This window comes from Arachis stenosperma, chromosome 4 (genome assembly GCF_014773155.1).
Source record: "Arachis stenosperma cultivar V10309 chromosome 4, arast.V10309.gnm1.PFL2, whole genome shotgun sequence".
NCBI lineage: Eukaryota > Viridiplantae > Streptophyta > Magnoliopsida > Fabales > Fabaceae > Arachis > Arachis stenosperma.
In genome coordinates, this window is record NC_080380.1 from 45,897,210 (window position 1) to 45,904,672 (window position 7,463).

The 7,463-nt window shown below is 38.2% G+C and overlaps 1 non-coding gene across 1 annotated transcript; it reads right to left on the reverse strand.

Annotated features, from left to right (window-relative positions):
* Positions 1-6,696: 6,696 nt before the first annotated feature.
* Positions 6,697-6,804, reverse strand: LOC130978096 (small nucleolar RNA R71). Its single transcript, XR_009085759.1, has one exon. It is a non-coding gene; the product is annotated as a small nucleolar RNA R71 (small nucleolar RNA).
* Between the last annotated feature and the right edge of the window lie 659 nt (positions 6,805-7,463).

Below are 7,463 nucleotides of genomic sequence, written 5' to 3' on the forward strand. Positions count from 1 at the left end.
TGTTTAGTTATCTCTTACAAGGCAAGGAAAAGTCAAACAAATTAGAATGCCATGTCCGTTCACAAGTTGCAATCCACTTAATAAAAAGGGATTGGTATTAGTGAATAGAGGACAAGCCAACAATAAACCCAATTATAATCTTTCCTTTAAGCTTTCCAACTCAAGGGTTCCTTTCAATCAACTCCCCATCAAGTTAGGGAACTACTCGCTTATTGTGAATGGAAAATTCATAACATATGAAAAGGAATTAAAGAAAGACATTGTAAATAAAAATCAAAATAATCAATTAAAAATAAAAGTAATCCTTGTATTAAATAATCCTAATAATATTCCAATGGTAAAATCAACAAAGCAAAGAATATGGAAGAGTAAAGCCAAGTAAAGAAAATGAACTGGAATGACGAAGTCTTGATGAGGTAATAACTCTTCTCAGTATCCCAATGCAAAAAGTAGTAGAAAAATAAAATCCTAAGAACTATCAATGTGTAGAGGGAAAACCTAGAGGAGGAGTAAAAACTAGATCTCCAAACTAAAACTCTATAGAATGAATTGTTATCCCCGGTTTTTACATGTTCTCTGGCTCTAGTCTGCTGCTCTGGGCCAAAAACTGGGTCGAAATAGGGCCCAAAATTGCCCCCAGCGAATTCTGCAGATTATGCAGATCGCGCACGTCACGCGATCGCGTCATCCATGCGGACGCGTCATTTGCGTTTTTCCTTGCCACGCGTTCGCGTCGTCCACTCCTTCGCGTCACTTGTGCTTTTCCATTCCACGCGGTCGCGTGAGCCACGCGGCTGCGTTACTGCGATTTCTCCTCTTTCACGCGAACATGTGAGCCATGCGGCCGCGTCACTTCTCGCTGGTTGTCTCCTCAATTTCTTATGTTCCTTCCATTTTTTGCTAGCTTTCTTTCCACTCTCCAACTCATCCATGCCCTATAAAGCCTGAAACACTTAACACACAGATTACGGCATCGAATGGGATAAAGGAGAACTAAAATGCATAATTAAAAAGTCTCTAGGAAGCAGTTTTCAACCATGTAATAATTTCAGGAAGGAAATATAAATGCATGCTAAATTAATGAATAAGTGGGTAAGGATCATAATAAAACCACACTATTAAACACAATATAAACCATAAAATAGTGGTTTCTCAACCTCCCCATACTTAAACATTAGCATGTCCTCATGCTTAATTGAAGGAGATAAGATAAATAAGTATGAACATGTAGAAACTCATGCAATGCAATACAACCTATATATATGAATGCAACTATATGATTCTTGCCCACTTGATCAAAAGTAAATAAGCTCTTCAAAACAATTAAAAATCAAATTCCACTAATTCTATCATTATACAGTAAGACAGATAAAAGTGCAAGAAGATAGCTCATGAAAGCAGGGAACATGGAAATTCAAGCATTGAACCCTCACTGATGACGTATGTACGCTCTAATCTCTCTAGTGTATAGGGTAATCACTCTATCCTTCTTTAATCATGCTCTCTAACTTTTGTTTTTCTCCTAACCAATCAACAACAGTTAATATGCCAATGTAAACATCATGAGGTCTTTTCAAGGTTGTAATGGGGCCAAGGTAAGGGTAGGGATAGATATATGATTAAGTGAGCTTATAAATTGAATCTTTAATTAACCCAAGCTTTAACCCAACCTATATATTTTATATAACCTTAGAATTCATACCTAGCTACCCAGAATTCCCTTTTACATTCCATACTCATGTATCAATTTTATCATATGTGCATTGATCTTTGAATTTTTAATTCAGCATTGGGGTAATTTTGTCCCCTTATTTATTTATTGATAAATTTTTTTATTTTTTTATTTTTTATATTTTTTTTATTTTATAGACATAAAAATAAATATAGCTTATCAATGCACATAGATTTTTAATTCTTATAGTTTCTCATAAGTAGGTATCCAAATTCCCATTGTATTATCATGACACATTCCCTTAATAACTTTTGTTCCCACAAATTCCCATACTTAACTAGCATACACAATTCTATCTTAAGCTAACCAAGGATTCAATTTGGGATATACAATTATTTTTTTCCGCTTAAGGCTAGTAATGTGGTAAAATATAGAACAAATAGGATTTAAAGGCTCAAAGTGGTTAACAAAGGTAATTAAAAAGGGTAGGCTTAATTTGGATAAGTGAGTTTAAACAAATAATGGCCTCAATCACATGCAAGCATATAAACATAATAAATATTGGACATATATGATGAAACAAAATATAGATTACAATCATAGAGAAGTAAACACACAAGAATAAAATAATTTTGGTTAAATAATGTAACCATGCATAAAGGCTCAAATCTTCACAGGTTGTGTGTTCTTTAGCTCAAAAATAATGTTCCAAATACAGCTTCAAGCAAATTTATCATAAAAGTTTTGATTAAAATTAGTGAAATTTTGTTCCAAAGATATCTTTTTAGAAGAAACTTATTGTCTTTTCAATCAAGTAGAACATGCATGCAATTAACCTATTACTATGCAATTTATCCTATTCTATAAAAGAAAGAAAATCTAACTAAAATATCCTAATTTATTGGTGCTAGGGAAGAGAAATTACCTCCGGAAGTCAGGTACCGATCGACCTCCCCACACTTAAGGCTTCGCACCGTCCTCGGTGCCATCTGTCAGGAATAATGGTGGGCTGGTGGTAGTGTCTCCACAGTCAGGGCCGTCATGGCTCCCTGTGCTGGTGAAGAAAGTGGAGTCTGGGGTGTCTGAATCTCTGCAATCTCCTCTAAGTAGCTCCCTGAGGTGTTTGAATCGGCGATGGTTGCGGCGCTCTCGGAGCTTTGCTTTCTTTTCATGTTGGTCCAACCGTTTCAGTATTTGATGCAGCAGTTGACTAGTAGATGGTGGAGGAGCTGCAACATCCTCTGTGGACTGGCTGGTAGTGGCAAGCTGTGGCCTGAGATATCTCCCGTTAGGGACATATTGATCATCCCATGGAAGAATGGCTTTGGTGTCCCCATCTCTGTAGGATACTCCGGCTGCTGAGATAAGATCAGAGACCAATGCGGGGAAGGGTAGGTTGCGCGCGATCTGCACATGTTCAATAGCATTTCAGATATGTCTTGGTAAATTGAGAGGCTGGTCTGTGAGGATGCACCATAGTAGAACGGCCATGTCTGCGGTGAAGGAGGACTCATGAGTACTCGGGAAGATGTAATGAGACATAATCTGTGCCCATACGTGAGTGATGAGCGGATAATTTATACGCTTTTTGGCATTGTTTTTAGTATGTTTTTAGTATGATATAGTTAGTTTTTAGTATATTTTTATTAGTTTTTAGTTAAAATTCACTTTTCTGGACTTTACTATGAGTTTGTGTGTTTTTCTATGATTTCACGTATTTTCTGGCTGAAATTGAGGGACCTGAGCAAAAATCTGATTCAGAGACTGAAAAAGACTGCAGATGCTGTTGGATTCTGACCTCCCTGCACTCGAAGTGGATTTTCTGGAGCTACAGAAGCCCAATTGGCGCGCTCTCAACGACGTTGGAAAGTAGACATCCTGGGCCTTCCAGCAATATATGATAGTCCATACTTTGCCCAAGATTTGATGGCCCAAACCGGCGTTCAAAGTCACCTTCAGAATTTCCAGCGTTAAACGCCGGAACTGGCACTAAAGTGGGAGTTAAACGCCCAAACTGGCACAAAAACTGGCGTTTAACTCCAAGAAGAGTCTCTACACGAAAATGCTTCAATGCTCAGCCCAAGCACACACCAAGTGGGCCCGGAAGTGGATTTTTATGTCAATTACTCATCTCTGTACACCCTAGGCTACTAGTTCTCTATATATAGGACCCTTTACCATTGTATTTTCATCTTCTGATCTTTGGAATCGTTTGATCTTTAGATCTTTTGATCACTTTGGGAGGCTGGCCATTCGGCCATGCCTAGACCTTGTTCTTATGTATTTTCAACGGTGGAGTTTCTACACACCATAGATTAAGGTGTGGAGCTCTGCTGTACCTCGAGTATTAATGCAATTACTATTCTATTCAATTCCGCTTGTTCTTGTTCCAAGATATCACTTGTTCTTCAACTTGATGAATGTGATGATCCGTGACACTCATCATCATTCTCGCCTATGAACGTGTGCCTGATAACCACCTCTGTTCTACCTTAGATTGGGTGGATATCTCTTGGATTCTTTAACTGGAATCTTCGTGGTATAAGCTAGAACTAATGGCGGCATTCAAGAGAATCCGGAAGGTCTAAACCTTGTCTGTGGTATTCTGAGTAGGATTCAATGATTGAATGACTGTGACGAGCTTCAAACTCCTGAGGGCGGGGCGTTAGTGACAGACGCAAAAGAATCACTGTATTCTATTCCGGCCTGATTGAGAACCGACAGATGGATAGCCGTGCCGTGACAGGGTGCATTGAACATTTCCACTGAGAGGATGGGAGGTAGCCACTGACAACGGTGAAACCCTTGCATACAGCTTGCCATGGAAAGGAGTAAGAAGGATTGGATGAAGACAATAGGAAAGCAGAGAGACGGAAGGGACAAAGCATCTCCATTCGCTTATCTGAAATTCTCACCAATGGAATACATAAGTATCTCTATCTTTATCTTTATGTTTTATTCATATATCACCCATAACCATTTGAGTCTGCCTGACTGAGATTTACAAGGTGACCATAGCTTGCTTCATACCAACAATCTCCGTGGGATCGACCCTTACTCGCGTAAGGTTTATTACTTGGACGACCCAGTGCACTTGCTGGTTAGTTGTACGGAGTTGTGATAAAGAGTTGAGATTGCAATGAGCGTACCATGTTGATGGCGCCATTGATGATCACAATTTCATGCACCAAGTTTTTGGCGCCGTTGCCGGGGATTGTTGAGTATGGACAACTGACGGTTCATCTTGTTGCTTAGATTAGGTATTTTTCAGGGTTCTTAAGAATGAATTCTAGTGTTTCAAGGTGATGATCTTATCATCACCAAAGCTGATTGATTCTCATCAATTTAGCTCTTGAATGCAATGTCCTGCTGAAACTTAGCTATCCATGTATAATTCCTTTAGACTAAAGCTTTAGACTAACATTGCATGATTCCTGGAATTCTCATTAAGAATTTTGATGCCTTTATTTTCTTTTCCACTTAATTTTCGAAAAAAATCTAAAAAAATTACAAAATCATAAAAACCAAAAATATTTTATGTTTCTTGTTGAGTCCAGTGTCTCATTTTAAGTTTGGTGTCTTGCATGCATTGTTTATATGATCTTGGTTCTATTTTCAAGTCAATAGTATAGGGAACTGAAGATTCAGTACATGCAGCAGAGGAATTACACAGAAAAAGCTGGGCGTTCAAAACGCCCAGTGAAGAAGGACAGACTGGCGTTTAAAAGCCAGCCAGGGTGCCTGGTTGGGCGTTTAACGCCCAAAAAGGTAGAGCATTGGGCGTTAAACGCCAGAATGTGCACCATTATGGGCGTTTAACGCCAGGATGGCACAAGAGGGAAGATTCTGTTTTTAATGCAAATTTTTTTCAAGTTTTCAAAGTTTTTCAAAATCAAATCTTTTTCAAATCAAATCTTTTCAATCAAATGTTTTCAAAATCAATTTCTTTCCTTTTTCAAAGATACTTGCTAACAATTAATGATTTGATTCAACATTTCAAGTATGTTGCCTTTTCTGTTGAGAAAGGTTTAATGTTTGAATCATATCTTTTCTTGTTAGCCAAGTCATTAATTTTTAAAATCAAATCTTTTTAAAATTGTTTTTCAAATCATATCTTCTCAATCACATCTTTTTCAAAAATTGTTTTTCAAATCATATCTTTTTGATTTCTAATTTCAAAATCTTTTTCAAAAATCACTTGATTTCTTTTCCACTTTTAGTTTTCGAAAATCAATTCAAGTTTTTCAAAATGTTTTTTTTTTAAATCTTTTTAACTTAATTTTCGAAAAAGAATCTCTTCCCCTCTTCTCACATCCTTCTATTTATGGAGTACCACTCCTCCTCAATGCACAATTCAAACTCTATCTCACTAAGTTCGAATTCTTCTACCTCTTTCTTCTATTTTTCTATTCCTCTGACACCTCAAGGAATCTCTATACTGTGACATAGAGGATTCCACATTTTCTTGTTCTCTTCTCTTTCATATGAGCAGGAGCAAAGACAAAAGCATTCTTGTTGAGGCTGACCCTGAACCTGAAAGGACCTTGAAGCGAAAGCTAAGAGAAGCCAAGGCACAACCCTCTGTAGAGGACCTAACAGAAATCTTCAAAGAAGAAGAATCCATGGCAGCCGAAAACAACAATGCCAACAATGCAAGGAAGGTGCTGGGTGACTTTACTGCACCTACTCCCGACTTCTATGGGAGAAGCATCTCTATCCCTGCCATTGGAGCAAACAACTTTGAGCTTAAGCCTCAATTAGTTTCTCTAATGCAACAGAATTGTAAGTTCCATGGACTTCCATTGGAAGATCCTCATCAGTTCTTAGCTGAATTCTTGCAAATCTGTGACACTGTCAAGACTAATGGGGTTGACCCTGAGGTCTACAGACTAATGCTATTCCCTTTTGCTGTAAGAGACAGAGCTAGGATATGGTTGGACTCACAACCTAAAGAAAGCCTGAACTCTTGGGAAAAGCTAGTCAATGCCTTCTTGGCAAAGTTCTTTCCACCTCAAAAATTGAGTAAGCTTAGAGTGGAAGTCCAAACCTTCAGACAGAAGGAAGGAGAATCCCTCTATGAAGCTTGGGAAAGATACAAACAATTGATCAGAAAGTGTCCCTCTGATATGCTTTCTGAATGGAGCATCATAGGTATTTTCTATGATGGTCTCTCTGAACTATCCAAGATGTCTTTGGATAGCTCTACTGGAGGATCTCTTCATTTGAAAAAGACGCCTGCAGAAGCTCAAGAGCTAATTGAAATGGTTGCAAATAACCAATTCATTTACACTTCTGAAAGGAATCCTGTGAACAATGGGACAAATCAGAAGAAAGGAGTTCTTGAGATTGATACTCTGAATGCCATATTAGCTCAGAACAAGATATTGACTTAGCAAGTCAATTTGATTTCTCAAAGTCTGTCTGGAATGCAAAATGCACCTGGCAGTACTAAGGATGCTTCATCTGAAGAAGAAGCTTATGATCCTGAGAACCCTTCAATGGAAGAGGTGAATTACATGGGAGAACCCTATGGAAACACCTATAATTCTTCATGGAGAAATCATCCAAATCTCTCATGGAAGGATCAACAGAGACCTCAACAAGGTTTCAACAACAATAATGGTGGAAGAAACAGGTTTAGCAATGGCAAGCCTTTTCCATCATCTTCTCAGCAACAGACAGAGAATTCTAAGCAGAACCACTCTGACTTAGCAACCATGGTCTCTGATCTAATCAAAACCACTCAAAGTTTCATGACTGAAACAAGGTCCTCCATTAGGAATTTGGAGGC